Below are 23511 nucleotides of genomic sequence, written 5' to 3'. Positions count from 1 at the left end.
TCAGTGAAGTATTACAAATTCTATCTCTATTTCATAAGCCTACTTTCTCATTTAGTAGAAAGAGCTACTTTCTAGCTCTAGAAATGGACTCATTTTAATATTCAAATATCCAGGGACAGGCATTTTTGTACCATGTCTGATACCATGGTATCAGGATCCAATCATTTCAGCCACCATGTACACTGGCAAGCACAGGTGAAACAGATCCAATAGACTGTCTAATGTAGATGAATGACTGTGTATCTGAATAAATAGAAGAGAGAAAGAACAAGAAGAGGTAGAGGGAAATAGATGGCAGAGGATAGAGGCAGCAAGCAGTGAACAGTGCATTTGGGTGCACCAGAGAATCAAACTGGGGATAATTCACCCCTGAACCCATTAGTCTTCTGGAGCACAAGGCTCAAAAAACCCATAGTGGACATGAGCAGTGTGATTTGGTAGAAAACATGATTGATTTAATGTCAGAAGATTTGGTTCTAACTAGCAGTGTGACCTAAGATGAGTCACTTAACCTTGACCTGAGCTTCATTTTTAAAATAAAAGCATTAGATTAGATTATCTTTATACTTCCTTCAAGATCTAATATACTGAGATTCCATCTCTCTTTTTGCTGTGTAGCAATTGTAATCAAATCAATGGACAGAAAAGAATCTCAGCAGATTATCAAATTAATGAGGATACAATGAAACCTGAGATTTAAAAGTTCCTCAAAAAGTATTACATGTTTTATGAGAGATAGGTATTATTATCTCCATTATTGATACAAAGTATCTGATGTAAGAATTCTAAAATAAAAAGCAGTCTAAAGTTTTCAAATATTTAATAGAGAGGCCATGTATTTCTATTTAAGCAAGCGTCAAATTTGATACGTCCTTATACTTTATTATCTTTTTCAAATGTCTACTCAGAGTTATTTTGAAGCTCCATAATTGAGTAGTAACTCCTTTATGTTCCTGTTTACCATTTCAATTTGATTGGAAGCATCTCCAGAGTAGGAATCATGTCATTCATCCATGTATGCATGCTGCATGCTAAGTCACTTCAGTCGTATCCGACTCTTTGTGACCCTGTGGACTGTAGCCCATGAGGCTCCTCTGTCAATGGGGATTCTCCAGAATACTGGAGAATACTCCAGAACACTGGAGCGGGTTGCCATGCCCTTCTCCAGGGACTCTTGCTGACCCAGGGATCGAATCTGTATCTCTTACATCTCCTGTACTGGCAAGCGGGTGCTTCACTACTAGTGCCACCTGTATACAAAGCCAATTTCATGGGAGAAAATATGGACCAATATTCCTTGGAAACTGTAAAAAGTTATACAGACTCCATAGCCTGGTAAACTATAAAGGGCTCTGTATACTGCCTTGTAAACTAAAGAACAGAAAGAGAAGGAGTACATGCTCAATGGACGTTAGTTAAATTCAACTTAACTGAACCAAAGGATTTGGGTTCAAACCTATGCAGAACAAGAGTATTATAGATGTAACAGTGAGTCCACGATGAACCCCTCTCAGGTTTACTGCCAAGAGTTTGCTAAACAAATTTTAAACCAAAAAACAAAAGGAAGAATTTAACCCCATTTCTACAGTTGGGATCCAAGGAATATTAACTTGCCAAAGATGTCTGGAGTAGATAATAATCTGGTATCCCTGATCCTAATAAGAAGTGTAAAGAGAACTCAAGAAAAAAAAATTGTTAATGAAATATTTTTGAAGTAAGAGAAAAACTGCATTGCACAATAGATGGCTAAGCATCAGTCATTCTCCAGTTTATCAACTGCTTCATCTGTGTCTCTGAAAATGTCTTGAAATAAAACAACCAGAATATAGTTCATTTATGAGCTCCACATTCTGTATTCTCACATTTTGCCATTATATCAGGACTGCTGCTGCTGCTGCTGCTAAGTCACTTCAGTCGTGTCCGACTCTGTGTGACCCCATAGGCGGAAGCCCACCAGGCTCCCCCATCCCTGGGATTCTCCAGGCAAGAACACTGGAGTGGGTTGCCATTTCCTTCTCCAATGTGTGAAAGTGAAAAGTGAAAGTGAAGTCGCTCAGTCGTGTCCGACCCTTAGCGACCCCACGGACTGCAGCCCACCAGGCTCCTCCATCCATGGGATTTTCTAGGCAAGAGTACTGGAGTGGTTTGCCATTGCCATATCAGGACTACAATGATATAAATCTGAATCATTTGGCTTACCATCAATGTAAAATTTTAAAGGAAAAAAAAACTGCAACAGAAGGGAGAGTTTGAAGAAGTAAAATAAAACTTTTTTTCTTATTTACACAGACTTGGTCTCCAATCCACTCTTTACAACAATCTCTGATTATAATATTTGGCTAAATTTATGTGAGGTTTTTTTATATTATCAGTCTCCTCCCACAATATTTTAAACACTACAAACTTGAATTCCCTCCTACAATATTCTTGCAAATTCTTCTAAGTCCTTTAATTGACAACAGTCCTTTTTTTCCCCTTCCTATCATTTTTAATTCATAGTCTTGTTATTAATGTTCAAATTACAACATCCTCTAAAAAGAAAAGAAAAAAAGTACATGACCCTAAAATATCACTATAAACTATTCAGCAATAAAATTCAACACATTGAACACTTTCACTAGTAACTGTAATATTTTCCTATTTGCTTTATTGGGTATACTTGGGTGTTCAAAGCACTTTGCTAACAAAATATCTGTTACAGTTAGACACAGTAAGTTAGCCTGTAATTAGGAGGTATAGGACCTCACCAGGCTTAATTGGGAATGCCTGCCTTTGATCTGTTTCTTAGATGAGAGACAGCAACCTGCATTAGGGAAGAAGTTCAAAATGTCAACTGGTAGAATGCACACAATACCTGTGTGATGGCAATCAATTCATCATCAACCCCTTCATCATGATGACTTTGTCAACTGTTCATTAGTTTCTCTTGCACAAACACTGCAGACAGATATCGAGTCATAATAAATGCCAGTTATTACAGAATAGGAGGGACAATGTAAATAAGACTTCCAAATCAAAAAAGGAATGTAAAAAATAGAAAATTTTTAATTTTTTAATCTTTTCCTTTTGATAAAGCCTTTTAGATTCTACCATCCCAAAATCTCATTTCAAAAACCTATAACAAAATTGCTTCAGTAATTTATTATCACTAATACTATCCTGCTGATGAACCTTGTATTAATACTGTTAATCTTTATCTTCTTCTTTACTGTCACAACTACATCCACCACCATGATCGTCATTATCATCAATATCATCATCTTTACAGGATGCTCCACTGAAACAAAATCTAAATAAATGGAAATGGTACTTCTAAAACAAATAGATTTAGAGAGATTATATCTTTCAAAATTATGATATTTACATACTGGTTTGCAGGAGGGGGGACCTGCTTTTCATAGAAAAATCACCCCCAATAGATTTAGTATAGGGTTTAATTTTTAAAACTTTTAAAATATAACTTTTTAGGAAACATTTACTATTGAAACCTACAATACTAAAATTCCCAATTTAGTCCAATTATCTACAGGTTTACTTAGCTCTGACCTAGGTCCTATCTACCACCTCATCACTTCATCATAGCAATCTTGCCTACTTGATCAAGGAAAGACAGACAAGCTCTGGAAATTTAATGAGAGCTGTCTTGTAAAGTGAGTCTGAAGGACTAAGGGCTGTTGCTATTGGGTGTGTGTGTGCACACATACACATGCCTACAAGTGTTGACTGACAAACATCTACTGCTTATTTTCAAGCTTACAAAGTATTCTCAACTATGCTTACAGAGAAGAGAAAAAACATGGACTATTTGAATACACAATTTACTTCTAAATTTCATTTTAACCGTGGAATGTGACCTTTGTCGTCTGCTATTAATTCCTGCTAACTAGCAAAGCCAAATGTTACTCCTTATTCAGCAGTGACTACTCAGAAACAAAAGCAACACACCCTAAATGCCGGAGCAGGAGTGACAAGAAGCCCAAGGAGCATGGATATCCAAAATTTCTAAATAACCTAGTGGTGACCACATATTAGTAGGCTCTCTGGAACACAGTTCTGTTGAATTCTCAGCCTTCAATTAGGGGCTTTAGAAAAAGAGTGTGCATTTCCTCAAAAAGAAGGAGAACAGAAGTCCCTTATTTCCTAAAACTAACAGAAAAAGTCTTTACCTCCATCATGATGGTGTGCTTTCATACGGTTTGAAATCATGACAGTCACCATTTGCACTAACTTTTCTGCCAAATTCTCAAAACACAATACATTCTATGTCCCTCCTTCCAGTGATGAGGCCTAAAACAGGTATTTCCAAAGTCATTCTGACACACCTATCCCATCCATGCTCTGCACTGCTGGCCACACACACCACAGAGCCTAAAACAAAATCTGCATCTCTATGCACTCAGCCCAGCTGAACAAGCACTTCCTAAATGTAGTGGTTAAAAGCAGGGGTTTTAGATCAGAGAGACTCGGGTTCCAAGTGTGACATGACCTTCTATTATAGTGTGAGCTTGGAAAATTTACTTAACCTCACTTTTCTCATTTACAATATGTGAATAATAAATAATCATTGTAAGATTAGATGGAATGATGTCCATAAAGTGCTTACCCTTTAGCTCCTTGATTTCTAGCACAGAGTAATCCTATTCTCTATAAAAGCCTTTGCACCAGTTGGTTTGTTGTTGGTTTTTTTTTAATTTATTGTATATTTATGCTTAATTACACTTTTTCTTCTTTCACTGCTGCTGCTGCTGCTAAGTCACTTCAGTCGTGTCTGACTCTGTGTGACCCCGTAGGCAGAAGCCCACCAGGCTCCCCCGTCTCTGGGATTCTCCAGGCAAGAACACTGGAGTGGGTTGCCATTTCCTTCTCCAGTGTGTGAAAGTGAAAAGTGAAAGTGAAGTCGCTCAGTCGTGTCCGACCCTTAGCGACCCCACAGACTGCAGCCTACCAGGCTCCTCCATCCATGGGATTTTCTAGGCAATAGTACTGGAGTGGCTTGCCATTTCACTAGTCTGCTTTTTTTTTTCTTTTCTTCTTTTCCTTATTTTTTTCACTTACTCCCAAATCTTGCTTTCCCAGGTGAAAGTGGGAGGAATACGGCAACAATGAGGAAGGTTGGTGGAAATGTTCAAAACTTGAAGAAACAGCCAATTAATTTTCCATTCCTCTTCTCTCCATCCACCACACACACACACACTCTCTCTCTCATGCACACTGGAATCTTCAATTCATTCAAATAAGTGACCAGCATAAGGCTGTTTTAGCTACAACACTGGCCTAGATACCAAAGCAACCAAATCTGAGTCACAAATTTTGTATGTACACCTGCCAGCAGCCTTAAACCTTTGGCTCTACTACCTTTCACCTTTAGCAACAAAACCTCAAAATAAGAAAACCAAGTGGGAAAAATCACCTTTCAGCTACCAAGTGAGGCTAAACCATGTTGTGGTTATACAGGGTATTAAAAGCCAAACATAAATATTCAAGAAATTAAATCTCTGGACCTTTATAGATTTCATTTCAGGGCACAGTAATACACAGAAAGACAACAATATTTTTAATGTAGTTTCTTAGAATGAGAGAGAACAACCAGAGAAAACAATCTGCTAGTCAGAAAAACAGCAGCATCTGATTCTAAAATAATTTCTACTTCGATATATAAAATATATGAATAAATGCAAATATATCTTCTGAAATATTAGCACAAGATAAGATAAACATTTGTAAGACAAATATTGCTAGTGAGAATTATCATCATGGAAATATTCTGTCCAATAACAAGGAAATAATCTAATTCCTAAAATTAGTATATTTTTTAATTTAATTGAACTATTGAATTGTACATTTTAAAAACACCAACTCTAAAAATTGTTTAGTCTGCAAAGCAATGAAAGTATAGAATCAGAGTTATCTAATTTCCCTCAAAAGTAAAAATGAAAGTGACCTGATCACTTTAATCTGCTTATACCAAAGATTTTGCACAAAAGAAATTTTCTTTGATTTCAGATCACTGAAATAGGGATCATGGGAGTAATTGTTTAAATTATCTCTTTGCTTAGCTTGCCATGAGCATACCTAGTATATTAAAATAACCTGACTCAGAAAACTTTATCCCCTGTGGTTCCCGGAAGTATTAGACTATTAGTAGTTGTTTTTCTGATAGAAGCATACAAAAGTATCTATAACAAAAACCATAACAAAATAATTATTTATAAATTTCATTTTGCATTTCTGTCCATGAGGGTCTTTTACTGAGGATGATAATAATATTGTACTGTGTGGATAAATTAAAGACTTTAACACTTAGGCTGCCCTCCTTATCCCCTTACTTGTTTAGTGATAAGACTTGGGATCTATTTTGGCTTTATCTGAGATATTGAGCAAGTTTCTTTATCCCTCTGTTTCTCTCAGCTGTACAGTTGATAGAATACCTTCTCAACATATATCACAAAGTTGGGAATCTCACAACTCACTCTGAAAAATGTCTACCAGCTAAAGGGGCAGGAGAGCTTTAATAGTCTTGCATGTTCAACAAGAATATATCCTGGAGGCATTTGCCTAGCAAGAACCAACATAAAATCACTGTGCTTGAATTTCTATAGATCAAGGAGTACATTTTCTTTCCTATAGGAATACTTCAAAAGCCTTCGCTGTACCATGGTATTTTTCTTTAATTCATTCCACATTTTGGTAAAGAGAAAAGCAACATCAGATTATCTCACAGAAGACATTTGTGTATGGCTCATGCTTCTTTTTTCAACTTCTTATATATAGACCTTTTTTCTGCAATGAAATAACAAACTCTGTCTTATATATACCATACATTTTAGTCCCTCATGTAGTTCCTGACATAAGAAGTGCTCGAAAAAATTTTATTCACCTGTCAAATATTTATTGAGCACCTATCGCATGGAATACCTTGAGCTTTGCTCAGGAATACAGTGGCCTAAGACAGTCCGTAGGTTTTGCTCCGATGGACTTTACAGTCTATAAGGGGCATGAGCCTCAGTTGTGTCCAACTTGTGCACCACTCTTGTGACCCCATGGATTGCAGCCCATCAGGCTGCTGTGTCCATAGGATTCTCTAGGCAGGAAAACTGGTTGACATTTCCTCCTCCAGGGGAATAGTCTCCACATAGGGACTGAATCCGTGTCTCCTACAAGGGGAGACAAAGCATGTATTTTTTTAACCTTCATTCATCATTGAGCACTCATTGTAGGTCAAGAACAAATAAATATCCAAAAATCTTTATATTTACAATTGTGATCACTCCTCTGAATACGAGAGGCACCAGGAGCTCCTCGATGAGATGCGTTTAGTTATCTCAGCAGGTGTTTATGAATTCAGTCAAGAAGTAGTTATTGAGCTCTTATAAGAGTGAGAGCTTTCCCAGAAATCTCAGATCCTACATCCCCTGAGTCTGTCCAGTATCTCCCTTCCACTATCCATGCACTCATGTTTCTTCATCCTCCATGTCTCCATGACTGTTGCCTCCATGACCCATTTGTCTGCAATGAAACTGTTTCCAGAACTATGAAAACAAAATTCACATATCCGAGTCATGGAACAAAACCTTGCTTTTAAAAAAATGCTATGGGATTTTTGGTTAATTATGAAGTATGCGTGACTTAGAAATTGATTTAGTGGCTGATATATATGGCTATTAAAAGCCCTTCCGAAGTCTGTTATCAAAAGAAAGTGAAAGTGTTAGCCGCTCAGTCGTGTCTGACTATAACCCATGGACTGTAGCCCACCAGGCTCCTCTGTTCATGGGATTTACCAGGCAAGAATACTGAAGTGGGTAGCTATTCCCTTCTCCAGGGGATCTTCTCAAACCAGGGATCAAACCCAGGTCTCCTGAAGTGCAGGCAGATTCTTTACCATCTGAGCCACAAGGGAAGCCCTCTATTATCAAAGGGGGCAGCAAAAGAAATAACATCGTCTCCGGTTTCCAATGTAAGAGACTGCTTGGGAACCTGATCCACCCAGCTTTCAGATACATCTAGTTCAATGAGGGAGAGGGTGGGCTGAGGGAAGATCCCTACAGATATAAAATATGATTCTAAAGTGAGCTAAACTGCTTCTAATAAGGACCTTCTATTAATAATCCTTCTGGATTTGATGGATCACATCAGTGGGACAAATAAAAAAGATGTTCTTGTGAATTGAGGGTGGGAGTTCTTCCTTCCCAAGAATCAAAAAAGGAGGGACCTAGTCCCACTTTACCTCCCTCTCTGGCTTATTTACTCGTGTTGGAAAGGAGCCTCCAGGGCGTCCAAAACAATTAAAGCGGAGTCTGCTCTCTCAGGAGGGGAGGTCTGCGTGTGAGAGCCGGCGGGCACGGCGAAGCCCTTCCGCCAGCCAAGTGCTGGGACGAGGGCTAAGCTGTGACATTACGTGCTAGAGGACAAAATTCACAAACGCAAAGCGGGGAAAAATTTGAATCCTGGCCTCCTTCTTCTTCCTAGTGCAGCCTTTCCTAGTGCAGCCTTGAATCTCTATCTCAAACACCCCCCAACAAATCAAACAAGAAAAGGCAAGCAATAAGCTAAACCCACCACCCAGCAGGCACAGGAAGATGGGCTGGAAGGGTAAGTCGTTTCTTTGAGCTCATCTCACATGCAGCCAGCTGAATATAAATTTCCCTCTATCTCATCAAGCTCTCACTGTTTGGCCTCCTCTGACTGATATTGGCTCATCATACTTAATCTAGGGTGAAATTTCCTCGTCTGAGCTAAATTACTCGCAGCCATCAAGGGAAGCGATATTTATTTTTCGTGGGGCTAATGACCTGTCCCCCAGACCCACCCACTGATGGTTATTTACTGGGGCCCAGATGCTTGAGCTCAAAATGAGTGCTAATGTCAGCAGGTGCCATCCCTCATTCAGCTCAGTGATTGAATTGGAGCGATCCCATTGACATTGACTCTGTGACTTTTAAGGCCATTACCCTCAGCCAGAGATGAACCTCTCATCATGGCTATGACAGTGACAGCTGATTAGCGACAAATTACAAGCAGGAAGGTGCAGAGGCTTTAGTGGGCAGGGCAGGACCAGTGGTAAGGGTGAGAAGTGTGGGGAGAAAGAATAGTAGGGAAAGAGAGATGGAGGGGGAGAGCAGGGAGGAGGCAGAGGGAAAACCTCATACACTCCTCTCCAGTATGTTGTTTAATCAATTCTTAACTATGGCCCCTGAGCATACTCATGTTTTGTATCTATCTGAGTATTATATCTAAACACACAGAAATTCACATGTGTTTAAACAGACACTTATGACTCAGCGCACAAACCTTGAACAGGCAAGAATGCTTACCTAGGAAATTTAGGTTGTAAAAGAGAATATAATATTTTAAGAAAAAATAATACATAGACTATCCAGGCACGAAGAATCTTTCACTAAACAAAGCAAATAACTATTTTCTCTCTTATCGTTCTGTGTATTTGAGATTGCACTGACAAAAAAAAAAAAGTTTCCTTTGGAATTTGTTTGTTTTAAAAATGTTTTTATCATCTGTAGCCAGATGGTCTTAGCAGAGCCTTATGTGGATTACTGCTTGAAGAATATGAATATAAAGTTCTCAATATTATCTTAAATCAAAGCTAGTTCTAAAAAGCCACTCAGTTCCTCTGACTGTTTATTTGGTAGACTTTAAATCAAAGCTTTGGGGGGGATTTTTAACTTAATTGTAAGAATTAAAAGTTAATTCCTGAACATCCTTTAAATTGAAGTAGTTTTTGCTTTGTTTTCTGTTAGGGGGCACGTGGATTGGCTTGGCGTATTTTGTAGTTAATCACATGATTCCAAAGTTTTGCTGTAGCTCAGATGGTAAAGAATCCACCTGCAACGTGGGAGACCTGGCTTCGATCCCTGGGTCGAGAAGATCCCTGGAGAAGGGAATGGCAACCCACTCCAGTATTCTTGCCTGGAGAATTTCATGGACAGAGGAGCCTAGTGGGCTATAGTCCATGGGGTTGCAAAGAGTCAGACACGACTGAGCGAATAACACACACACACAAACAATTCCAAACTTCAATATCCAGGAAGGGAAAGTTTGATAGAGAATCCTAGTTAACTCAAGACTTTTAAAGTCAAAACCTGAAGACTTAACACAACAGTTGTCATTTATATCTCAATTTAAAAAATAATAATAAAACATCAACAGAAATGCTGACACTGATGGTTGAGGCCTTGATACTTTTTAGTTAAGTAGCAGTTTGGGCAAACACCTTGCATTCTGGACACTACATGTAACAACACACTGAGAATGGGGCTCCAACAGCCACACAAGCGTTCCTGCAGCCTCCACAGCCTCACCGAAGTTAACCCACCAGTAAGAGGGGCTTCCCTGGTGGCTCAGAGGTTAAAGCGTCTGCCTCCAATGCAGGAGACCCGGGTTCAATCCCTGGGTCGGGAAGATTCCCCTGGAGAAGGAAATGGTAACCCACTCCAGTATTCTTGCCTGGAGAATCCCATGGACGGAGAAGCCTGGTAGGCTACAGTCCACGGGGTCGCAAAGAGTCGGACACGACTGAGTGACTGAAAGGAGCGGAAGAGGGGCAAGACCCAGCACCCACCCATTCACCCCCTGGTGCAATGCAAGGCACTGTGAACAAAACCAAGGGAAAAACTGTAGCATGCTCCTACCTTTTTTTCTTTTTTTTAATCAAAGTATAGTTTGATTACAATGTTGTGTTACTTATTACTATACAGCAAATTGACTCAGTTATATATATATATATATATATTCTTTTTCATATTCCTTTCCATTCTGGTCCTTCTGCCTCTTGATCTTTATAATTAATCTCTCCTCTTTCAACCTGCTTCCTTCCACAACTCCTGTTCTCATTGATTTCACATACGTTCCCTTGGAAGTATTGAGTTGGCCAGAAAGTTTGTTTGTGTTTTTTCCTATAACATCTTACAAAAAAACTTTTTGGCCAATCTAAGACCTTCCACCTGGCTGGGAACTACTCCCAACATATTTGGGAGCAAACAAGATAAAATATGCTTTTTGTCAAAATTATAACAAAGTATAACACCTCTTACAAAATATCCTATGCCAGGCTGAAGTTGACTAAAATACCTGCAGAAATGTGAAGAGGGCGTGTAGCCGGCCCCCACCAGCTGGCAGGTGCTAGTTTTACATGTCTCTTCCCAGCTCTGTGGTGAGGGAGGTCAGACTGAAATCCTGAAATCAACCAACATAGGAATATTGATAGCACAGAAATCAGCAATGCTATAAACCAAGATTTGTGTGTGTGTTTTGTTGCTGTTGTTGCTGGGTTGTTTTTTATTTTAATCCCACCCCTCTAGGTCATCATAGAGCACTGAACTGAGCTTCCTGTGCTATACTACAGGTTCCCACTAGCTATTTGTTTTACACATAACAGTGTATATGTGTGTATGCTAAGTCGCTTCAGTCAAGTCCAACTCTTTGTGACCCTATGGACTGTAACCCACCAGGCTCCTCTGTCCAGGTGATTCTCCATGCAACAATACTGGGGTGTATTTCCTCCTCCAGGAGATCTTCCTGACCCAGGGATCGAACCCACATCTCTTATGTCTCCTGCACTGGCAGGCAGGTTCTTTATCACTCAGGCCACCTGGGAAGCCCGGTAGTGTATACATGCCAACCTTAATCTGCCAATTCATCTCACCCTCCCCTTTGCCAATAAATCTGTTCTCTACATTTGCATCTCTATTCCCACCCTGGAACTACGCTTATCTGTAGCATTTTTCTAGATTCCACATATGTGCATTAATATATGATATTTTTTTATCTTTTTTTCTTTTCCCAGAAAGTTGGTTGTTTAACTTTTACCAGCATACACCACTGCATGTTGTCTGTTGTTCAGAAACACACTTGAATGCTGGGTAAGGCCAGCCTCTGGGATGTCCAAGAGGGTAGACAGGAAGAAATATGGCCCTGCCACATACTTTTCTATCTTCTTGCTGATAAATCTGCATTGTGAGTTTCTGCAACAGATATACTTTTGAAGACTGATTGCTAAAGAGCAAGAAGCATACTTCCTGCCAAGTGCTCTTACGTCAGCACCCATGGTAGAGCCAATAAATACTTAATCATCATTGTCTTATGATAAAACATAAAGTTTATTCACAGCAGCTTTTAGTTTATCTTTTGACTGAAAGGGGCCCTTCTTACTGGAATTCACATGTGCTTGCTCAGTCACTCAGTCATGTCTGACTCTTTGCGACTCCATGGACTGTAGCCCACCAGCTCCTCTGTCCGTGGGATTCTCCAGACCAGCTTACTAGCCATTCCCTTCTCCCGGGGATCTTACCAACTCAGGGCTCAAACCTGGGTCTCCTGCATTGCAGGCAGATTCTTTTCCATCTGAACCACCAGGGAAGTCCTTTTATTGGAATAGGCATGTTCAAAGTAGTCAAATGATAAACAAGACCTCAGTCATCCATAGGCAATGAAAGAAACTGACCGACAGACTGATCTTTTTGAAGCTGCATAAATCAATGAGTTTAGAGATCTTCTGTTCATAATAAAGCACAGAAAACTTTGAAGCTTTATTCAAACAGTGACTATCACTTTTCATTACTAAAGGCACTAAAAATTATCTTACCCCTCCAGAAACCTACTAGCTCTCCATCTTATCCACTCCTGTGGCCTCAGCTGCATAATCTGGATGGCACAACCCTTTCGCCAGCCAGGTCCACCTTTCAGACTCCACATCCACCTGCTTATTGCACAGGTCCATTCGCTAATCTCACAGGCACCTCAGGCTCAGCACGGCCCAGGCGGTACCTACAGTCATCAAAGGCCTCTGCAGCCCGATTCTCCTCCCATGCTCTCTGTCACTGGCAACACCCAGGCACCACCCTAGAAATCATCCTTAATGCCTTCTTAGCCCTCACCCTCAACTCCTGCACCAATGAACAATGGAATCCTATAGATCTTACCTTCCAAATCTTCCTGTAGTCCATCCAGTGCTGTAGCCTTGCAGCTATTAGTACTATGTCAGTTCAAAGCACTTTGTCACACCTCACCTTGGCTTTTCCACAGCCTGTACCCTGGTTTTGCCGGTGTCTGAACTTATATTTCTCCACTTTGTTCTCAGAGCAGCCACAGCAATCTCTCTAAAATAAACTCTTCACCAGATCTCTCTCCTGCTCAAAATCCTTCAGTGGCTTCCAGAACCCCTGACATGAGCTTCTTGCTGTCCTTCTCTCAGGGTCACTTCCCAGTATCCACCACTCCACACTCTATGAACATCCTCGGGTAAGGACAGTGTCCTGTGCTTTCTCTTACCCGTTGGGTTCTCATGCATGTTGCCTCCAATACTCTTACTCCTCTCCCCAAACTTAGCTGACTCCTACTCATCCTGCAAATCCAAGACTGGACAACACTACCTCAAGACAGGAAGCTCTCCTTGACCTCTCAAGGACAGCTTGTTGGGTGGCCCTCCCTCCTTGGTGTCCCAGCGGGGCCCTACAATTCCAGCCCTTCCCACAACAACCTCTAATCTCCCTAATTAGCTCACTGCTATATAAAGTCTGTTCACTAGTGTATTGTCTACTCCCTGCAAGTGCTGTGCACTGATGAAGACTTGATAGATTTTCATTGCTTGCCCAGATGAGCAAAATGGATTAAAATTCACAGTGAATTCTAGTCCTAGTACCTAAATTGTCAAGACTGGGTAGGGAGAGGGCTATGACTTCAAGACAAAGTGGACCTCATATCTCAAGAGTCTTTGGGCCTCCCCAGCTTCCCAAATCTTCTCCTCTTCATGTGCCCCTGGTGACTTTGATTTCACACTTTCCAAAGCTTTGTCCTCATATTTATCAATACCATGTGAAGCAGGTTTCTCTATGGGATCCACCAACACAGTGTCTAATCTGCTTATACCTTGATGTGGGTGTTTGGTGTCCTCTGTGTTCTCCCAGAATCTGACTCTGTGCTCAGATAGCTCAGCCTCACCTAGATGACTTTTCTGTGTGTGTTGTCAGCAACTCGTGATCATCTGGGCACTTCTCTCCAAAAGGCAAAAAGGCATCCCTGAGTAGTAAAGCAAAAACTGAAAGGCTATTTCAGAGGAATAATTCTTTTCTGACCACAGGATCACATAGCTGTTTTGAGCACTGAATATATAAGATTTACTGTCTAAGTCCCCTCCTTCAATGTCTGTGAATCTTATTCTTCTGGTGGGAACAGAGAAAGACACTAAGTTCTAAAGAACTAAAATTGCATCTGATATTTATAACCAAGGTAACTGGGACCACAGAGCCAAGGATATGAACAAAGTAAAATACAAGCCAAGGTATTAAAATGTGATAAGGAGAATTCAGAGGATCCCCAAAATAGAATGGGATCAGAGGCATCTATCTAAGTCAGGATATGCAACCAGAGAAAAATAAAAGCCAAAGAAAGTGTTAGGAAGTCAGAAGGAAGGTGAAGGCAGTTTAAAGTCCATACCCTAGAGTGGCCTTGTGTATAAATCACCAGGGAACACTGAGGGTGTGAGTTGAACCAACATAAGGAGACAGAAGCAGCATTCAGACATATGAGAAACTGTGTGGCATTAATGATCACCCATAGCAGCATGACCCTGAGTAAGCTACCCAACCTCTCTAAACCTCAGCTTCCTAACCTGAAAAAAAATAAACAGTTGGGATCAATCATCATGTATACATAATACATTTGTTGTAAGAACTGAAGTAACATACAAAAAGTGATTAGGCCATTGTTTGGCACATGTTAAGTGTTTAATGAATAACACTGATTATCATTATTAAAATTGTTATTATTCAGTTTGAAATTAATTCAGAAAGTAGCCCAGATCACAACCATATATTTTTTCCGTGTACTAACAGTATTATTTGGGCCTCCCTGGTGGCTCAGACAGTAAAGAATCTGCCTGCAATGTGGTTGGGAAGATCCCCTGGAGAAGAGCATGGCAACACACTCCACTACTCTTGCCTGGAGAATCCCCATGGACAGAGGAGCCTGGGGTCACAAAGAATCAGACATGTCTGAGCGACTAAGCACAGCACAACAGTATTATTTAAAATTTATCCCAAGAATATAAAATTAACACACAGAAATCCCTTACATTCCTATACACTAACAATGAGAAAACAGAAAGAGAAATTAAGGAAACAATTTCATTCACCATTGCAATGAAAAGAATAAAATACTTAGGAATAAATCTACCTAAAAAACAAAAGACCTATATATAGAAAACTATAAAACACTGATGAAAGAAGTCAAAGATGACACAAATAGATTGAGAAATATACCATGTCCATGGATCGGAAGAATCAATATAGTGAAAATGAGTATACTACCCAAAGCAATCTAGAGATTCAATGCAATCCCTATCAAGCTACCAACAGTACTTTTCAGAGAACTAGAACAAATAATTTCATAATTTGTATGGAAATACATAAAAACCTCAAATAGCCAAAACAATCTTGAGAAAGAAGAATGGAACTGGAGGAATCAACCTGCCTGACTTCAGACTATACTACAAAGCTACAGTCATCAAGACAGTATGGTACTGGCACAAAAACAGAAATATAGATCAATGGAACAAAATAGAAAGCCCAGAGATAAATCCACGCACCTATGGACATCTAATATTTGATAAAGCAGGCAAGAATATACAATGGAGAAAAAACAATCTCTTTAACAAGTGGTGCTAGGAAAACTGGTCAGCCACTTGTAAAAGAATGAAACTAGAACACTTTCTAACACCATACCCAAAAATGAACTCAAAATGAATTAAAGATCTAAACGTAAGACCAGAAACTATAAAACTTCTAGAGGAAAACATAGGTGAAACACTCTCCTACATAAATCACAGCAGGATCCTCTATGACCCACCTCCCAGAGTAATGGAAATAAAAGCAAAAATAAACAAATGGGACCTAATTAAACTTAAAAGATTTTGCACAATGAAGGAAACTATAAGCAAGGTGAAAGATAAAGCCTTCAGAATGGGAGAAAATAATAGCAAACGAAGCAACTTCAGTTCAGTTCACTCGCTCAGTCATGTCCGACTCTTTGTGACCCCATGGACTGCAGCATGCCAGGCCTCCGTGTTCATCACCAACTCCCAGAGTCCACCCAAACCCATGTCCATCGAGTTGGTGATGCCATCCAACCGTCTCATCCTCTGTCATCCCCTTCTCCTCCTGCCCTCAATCTTTTCCAGCATCAGGGTCTTTTCAAATGAGTCAGCTCTTCGCATCAGGTGGCCAAAGTATTGGAGTTTCAACTTCAGCATCAGTCCTTCCAATGAATATTCAGGACTGATTTCCTTTAGGATGGACCGGTTGGATCTCCTTGCAGTTCAAGGGACTCTCAAGAGTCTTCTCCAATACCACAGTTCAAAAGCATCAATACTTTGGCACTCAGCTTTCTTAGTCCAACTCTCACACCCATACATGACCACTGGAAAAACCACAGCCTTGGCTAGACGGACATTTGTTGGCAAAGTAATGTCTCTGCTTTTTAATATGCTCTCTAGGTTGGTCATAACTTTCCTTCCAAGGAGTAAGCATCTTTTAATTTCATGGCTGCAATCAGCATCTGCAGTGATTTTGGAGCTCAGAAAAATAAAGTGAGCCATTGTTTCCCCATCTATTTGCCATGAAGTGATGGGACCAGATGCCATGATCTTAGTTTTCTGAATGTTGAACTTTAAGCCAACTTTTTCACTCTCCTCTTTCACCTTCATTGAGAGACTCTTTAGTTCTTTACTTTCTGTCATAAAGGTGGTGTCATCTGCATATCTGACATTATTGATATTTCTCCCGGCAATCTTGATTCCAGCCTGTGCTTCCTCCAGCCCAGCATTTCTCATGATCCTTGGATCAGGAAGATCCCCTGGAGAAGGAAATGGCAACCCACTCCAGGATTCTTGCGGATTCTTGCCTGGAAAAATCCCATGGATGGAGGAGCTTAGTAGGCTATAGTCCATGGGGTTGCAAAGAGTCAGACATGACAGAGTGACTTCATTTTCACTTTACAAATAGTATACACTATGGGTTTTGATTATTTTTTGATTACGAAGCAACTGACAAAGAATTAATCTCAAAAATATACAAACAGCTCCTATAGCTAAATTCCAGAAAAATAAATGACCCAATCAAAAAATGGGCCAAAGAACTAAACAGACATTTCTCCAAAGAAGACATATAAATGGCTAACAAACACATGAAAAGATGCTCAACATCACTAATTATCAGAAAAAGGCAAATCAAAACCACAGTGAGGTACCATCTCACACCAGTCAGAATGGTTGCTATCAAAAAGTGTACAAACAATAAATTCTGGAGAGGATGTGGAGAAAAAGGAACTCTCTTACACTGTTGGTGGGAATGAAAACTAGTAGAGCCACTATGGAGAACAATGTGGAGATTCCTTAAAACACTGGAAATAGAACTGCCATATGACCCAGCAATCCCACTCCTGGGCATACATACCAAGAAAACCAGAATTTAAAGAGACACATGTACCCCAGTGTTCATCACAGCACTGTTTACAATAGCCAGGACATGGAAGCAACTTAGATGTCCATCTGCAGACAAACGGATAAGAAAGCTGTGGTACATATACACGATGGAATATTACTCAGCCATTAAAAAGAATGCATTTGAATCAGTCCTAATAAGGTGGATGAAACTGGAGCCTATTATGCAGAGTGAAGTAAGTCAAAAAGAAAAACACCAATACAGTATACTAACGCATATATATGGAATTTAGAAAGATGGTAACGATGACACCATAAGCAAGATAGCAAAAGAGACATAGATGTAAATAACAGTCTTTTGGACTCTGTGGGAGAAGGCGAGGGTGGGATGATTTGAGAGGGTAGTGTTGAAACATGTATGTTATCATATGTGAAAAGGATCACTGGTCCAGGTTTGATGCATGAGACAGGGTGCTCAGGGCTGGTGCACTGGGATGACCCTGGGGGATGGGATGGGGAGGCAGGTGGGTGGGGGGCTCTGAATGGGAACACCTGTATGTCCATAACTGATTCATGTCAATGTATGGCAAAAACCACTACAATATTGTAAAGTAATTAGCCTCCAATTAAATAAAGTAATTTTTTTAAAAAATAAAATAAAAATTTATCCCAAGAATTCCTAGGTCTGTTGACCTATCTTTGGGAGGTCAATAATAAAACCATCCTGTTCCCCTTCTGAGTTTGTAACTAATGGAAAAATAGATGTATAATTCAGACAGATGGATATCAAAACATTTACTGTAAAACATTTACTAGTAAAATTGGGACAGAGAACACAAGTGAGATTTTCAGCCACAAAGCTGGATGGTGTGCCCCTGAATCAGACTCATACCCCTGGGTATGGGCAGCTGGACCAGCACAGTGTAAAGCTGCACTGCCAAGTGGTGTGAGCCGAGTGGACTGCACCCTCTGTGCAGACCTGGAAGGGTCTGGGCCATGCTCTTTGCTTCTCTTCCCAAGTCACCTCTCAAGCCAGGCTCTCCCCCTTCTCCAGAGTAGAGAGGAGTCAGTAGGGATCCACAGATCCTGAGCAAGCTTCTGCCTGGAGACAGGAGTTGGGGCTAAGAGTTCCTACTTAGCACGGCCTCAGCTGCTGCACCTGGAAATGCTTGGTTCAGATCCTACTTCAGAATATGCATTTCCACCAAAACCATGGAACTACAGTATTCATTAGCCTAACTTTCCTTTCTTGAAAGACAGCACTATTATACTACTGAATAGTATAATTTGTTGTGAGAGATGCTAAAGGACTGCAGATTTTTCACGGCAGTCCTTGCAATCCTCATCTCTGGCAGTCACTCCTCCCCACCCTCTAGTACACGGGCTGAGCCCCTAACTGTGCCACTCCAGCCCTCTCGATAAAATCCAAATTGCTCAGTAATCACTGCTCATCCACAGAATAAATTCTATCTCCTCTGAGAACTGTCCTGAACCAAGCATTTCAGAAACTGGCTGAACTGCTAGTCCCCTCCCGCTGAAGCCCTACAAAACATTCCACATCTTTCTCCAAGTTACAATGCCCCATCAGAGTCTCTTCAAGCCGACATCCTCAATAAAGACCCAGGCCAATGATGCTCTAGTTTATTTTCCTCCACATTGGCATTTTCTATTGGATCATCCTACCAAATCCATAGGCTTAAACTGGCTCATGTTCAATATCGTTACAGTGCATTTCAAATGCAATATATGAATGTATCAAACCTTAGAGAAGTATAAAATTCTAGGGCTGAGAAAAAGGGACTGTTGGCTTCACAAATAAACCAAGTTACCTTAAATGGCCCTCGTGGTCTGACACTGACAACTGCCTATTTAAACGTGGCCTTCTCAGCAAACTCAAACAGTTCAATGTATTAACTTCAATGTGATTTTTAAGCTTGATATGGCAAAATGATGTATATTAGAGACCCCATGCAAGAAAAACTCAAGGATGATAATTTTTTTTAAAAATTACTTCTCCAGCATAACAAAATCACCATGCTCCATTGCCTACAGTACTTACTGCTTCAAACAAGTCAAAAGATCACTTACTGTCAATCTACTTTGTGCAGGAAAAAAATCAAACGGTAGAAAATGCCAATAGCAATGTCTTCTGTGGTGCTTCAGATGGTGGTGCAGTAAAACTGTCCCTAAGTGAGTCCAGACTGCTGCAAGTCAAAGCAGTAGTGTTGTCAGAGAATGAGGAAAGGGAATGAGCTGTGACCCCATGAGGGGCCCATTCACCATAGAGTGTTTGTGAGACCGAGTATCCGGACAAGATAATGTTCTCCTCGCCATTTTGACTGGTCAATTTGGATGACATATTTTGGGCATCTCTGCTGATTCCATGACTGCAACTTGTACACCGTCCACAAATCCCCATCTGCAGCTACAGATGGTCCACAATTTTTTTCCAGTGTTTATAACAGCTCTTGGATGTGGGGGTTGGGAGAATGAAGGTTTTGCAGCCAAGCTGCCCCAGTCAGGTGAGCGCTCAGTCCTACTGAACTACGGTGCATCCAAAAAACAAATTCACAGGGCTATACTTACTCAGTGCTGGCAAACCATGTCCCAGGAATTCTGCTGTGGATATACACAAATGCTACCTTGTAGGAAGTCATCTTGGGAGCAGTGCACATCATTGAACTTTAAAAATTGTTGATTGAAAGGATGCTTTCCTTTCAGAATAATGTACACTTCCCATTATGACCTGGACACTATAAAGCTGGGCCCTCCAATACAATAGCCATCAGCCAAGTTTGATTAAGTAACTAACATTAAATATACTAACAATTCAGTTCCTCCACAACACTAGATACATAAAGTACTCAATTGCCACATGTAATTCATGGCTGCCATACTGGACCACTCAGAAACAGAATCCTTCTATTATCACAGAACTTTCTACTGGATAGCGCTATCTCTGAGAAAAATGGCTTTATCAACAGTGAATACTTTTGCTAAAATTTTTATTGAGTCTTAACACCTCTGAAGTTGCCCAATGCTTTTATTCCTGTCCCATAAACATCCGACAAGACATTTTTACAGAAGGATCAATGGCTTCTGTTTTTTTAAGGGAGGTACCAGAATGACTGTCCTAAAATATCTTGCAAACCTCTGGTGACTGTCTCCACACAATTAAAATTAACTGAACACTAGACTTTTAGACTCTTGATAGTTTTGTAGAATTTGAGATGACATGTAGACTTGGAACAATAGTATTGCTCCAGTAATTGTCTCTACTTTGCCCAGTTCACATTTACAAACAACTGACTGAGAAGGGCTTCCTGTTCTATGTTACTTAATGAACAGAATGGCTAGTAGAATGCTGCTGCTGCTGCTGCTAAGTCACTTCAGTCATGTCTGACTCTGTGTGACCCCATAAACGGAAGCCCACCAGGCTCCCCCGTCCCTGGGATTCTCCAGGCAAGAACACTGGAGTGGGTTGCCATTTCCTTCTCCAATGTGTGAAAGTGAAAAGTGAAAGTGAAGTCGCTCAGTCGTGTCCGACCCTTAGCGACCCCACGGACTGCAGCTTACCAGGCTCCTCCATCCATGGGATTTTCTAGGCAAGAGTACTGGAGTGGCTTGCCATTGCCTTCTCCGAGTAGAATGCTAAGCATCCCCTATTCTAATCCTTACAACATGGGTTTATTTCTTTTATCTTGCCCACATCCCAATTTTATTCATGAGAAAATAAACATTGAGAGAAGTTAGCTTATTAATTTATTAAAATAATTCAGCAGAGCCAAGCCAGGAGCCAGTTCTGTCTGACAACACTGCCTCTAACAACTACAGAAGACTGTCCTTTGCAGAGTTAGATGCTTTATGAAAGCTCATGAGAGCACATCCAAACAATGCATCAGTGAGCACACCTGTATTGTGATTTCTTATATTTCCATGGAGTTTATGATGCAAGAGAGAAACATGCTCTGGAAGCTACACCAATCATTGGCTCTCAAACCTGATACTTCTAACTCTACCCAGAATCAAGTGCAAGTGAGGAAGACTTCCCATAAATGCAGAGAAATCCTTAATTGTTCACCTGGCACAGCAAAAAATAATAGTTTACATTCATAAACACAAAAATGTTTGGCAAACAATGTTTACAGCTTTATTTTTGGTTGGTGGGTGGTTTCCCCTGCTCTCATTTAGAAAACAACTATCACTGATATTGAAAAATTATATATACTAAGGACTAACATGTTATGCTAAGAGATGATTGGAAGAAAAGTTTGCTATTTCTCCATCAAATATTTAGTCATGCAGTTTTTCACAAGAAAACTGACTCACATTGTTGGTGTCATTAACAAAACTTCCTTTCTGCCAAATGTTGTACTTTTTATTTTGTGCCAGTTGACTGCTGTCTTCCATAACTAAGGCAGCTGCATTTCAGCAGAGAAAGAGGTACAAAGAGACGAAAAAGTCTACTGGGATTTCTTCACATGAAAGGAGTTGTGTGTGTGTGTGTGTGTGCACACATAGAAAAGGGGTGTAAATCAACCTTCTCTTGCAAAGATAAAGGAATTATATCTTAAGAAAGAGTATAGAGAAGCTAATGGAAACTCTTACAGAGAAAATCTCAGAATAGTGTCTCTACTTCTAGTGTTTAGGTTTGTTATCTTTAGGTGAAAATGAGACTTTTATTATTGCTCATGTCATTATTAAATCTGTTCTAAACACTACTACATAGGACAGCCCTGTACAACTATGAGTGTTGAACATAGGACAACATGAAGGGGAACTAGTCACATGAAAGAGATCATATATCTGTGTATTTATTTAAATAACAAAGTAATGTATCCTTTAAAAAAAGTCAGGATATTATGATAATTTTCCATCAAATGGCAGTAAAGTTTTTGAACAAAGGGTGCTGTTTTTAATATATTCAAAGTTGCTTTAGGAGTTAGTTAGTGATTATTTTTTAATAATTATACATAAAGACCTTTTTTAGGATAGAAAAATATACTTGTCAACATTGTGACTGAGCCTTTTATCCCAAGAAGGTACTTTTTGTTTGTTTGTTTGTTTGTTTTTAATTTATTTTAATTGGAGGCTAATTACTTTACATTATTGTATTGGTTTTGCCATATATTGACATGAATCTACTTTTTAACTTTTAATTAAAATATAACATATTCAAGGACATGACTATTTGAGTCAAGCTATAAAACCTGTAAACGATAGAAGTGTTTGTTTATTCCTTTATTTGTCCATCCAACAGGTATTTGTTAAATATCTGTTATCAGCCTGGCAACATGCTAGGTGATGGTCATTTAACAATAATTAGAATTCAAGGTGGTCTTAAATTGATAAACTTAAAACAATACTAAGAAAAATACCAACAAGACTTTTTATGGAACTAAACAAGTTTATATAAAAGTTCACATTTTAAAAATAAGCATGTAAAAATAATCACAAACATATTGGAAAAAAAGCTATCTGGGGAGAAGACTTGAGATATTACACATACTGTAAATAAAAGAGAAGATCCTAGTACATGAAAAGTTAGACAAGAAGAACAGAATAAAAACTGCAGAAACAGACTCAAATGCACATGGATATTTACTGTATAATACAGGTAACATCTCAAATCATGAGCACAGATATAGTTTTTAATAAATTGCTTTGGTTAAACAGCATATCTGTTTGTAAAAAGATAAAATAAGAATATCCAACATCATATACAAAAGTAAATTATAATAAATCAGAGATCTAATATTGAAAAATTTAAACTATACATACACAGAAGAAAGTAAATGGGAGAAAGCTTTCTAACTATGGCTTAAAATCAAGATTCACTAAAAGCAAATACTGATAAAATTTATTTCCACATGCATTTAAGAAAATATCATAAGCAATATCAAAAACCAAATAAAAATCAGAGGAAAATATTTATAATACATAAAATGGGAAAAGAGCTAATGTCCCTAATAAATAGAGAACTCTTAAAATCAAGGGAAAGAAAGACCCAGAAACCTGATAGAAAGAAATAGACAAAATAAGTAGGTAAGCAATCATTTGAAAAT

This window comes from Moschus berezovskii, chromosome 5 (genome assembly GCF_049115385.1).
Source record: "Moschus berezovskii isolate FMDL1 chromosome 5, NW_MosBer_1.0, whole genome shotgun sequence".
NCBI lineage: Eukaryota > Metazoa > Chordata > Mammalia > Artiodactyla > Moschidae > Moschus > Moschus berezovskii.
The sequence above is the reverse complement of the archived record's forward strand: the minus strand, read 5'-3'. Positions refer to the sequence as shown.